This window comes from Penaeus monodon, chromosome 34, assembly GCF_015228065.2.
Source record: "Penaeus monodon isolate SGIC_2016 chromosome 34, NSTDA_Pmon_1, whole genome shotgun sequence".
Classification (NCBI taxonomy): domain Eukaryota; kingdom Metazoa; phylum Arthropoda; class Malacostraca; order Decapoda; family Penaeidae; genus Penaeus; species Penaeus monodon.
Window position 1 is genome coordinate 12,117,441 of NC_051419.1, and position 344 is coordinate 12,117,784.

The window sequence follows — 344 nt, forward strand, 5'->3', positions numbered from 1 at the left end:
ATCATCATCATGAATGTAGTGCAGTGATTTTATTTTCCCTCTTTTCATGCTTTTACTATATTGTTTTCCACTTATCTCCAAGTGATCTGTGACACAGTGTGAATCTTTTTTAGTTGTTGCTACTCTAACTGATATTTCTAGTAGGAAAAGGCCTTTTTGTATCTTTAATTGTATCTTATAGACATTTCTTCCATAAAAAATATAATTATAAAATTTAAAAAACCAAAGAATGTACTAGAATCAAGTTTCTCTTAATAGAAAAAAAATATAGGAGGATGATGGTACTCTTGGTCTGTAATGGCAGTTCAATACAGATTTAGGGAAAACTATAAAGGTATGGTTTT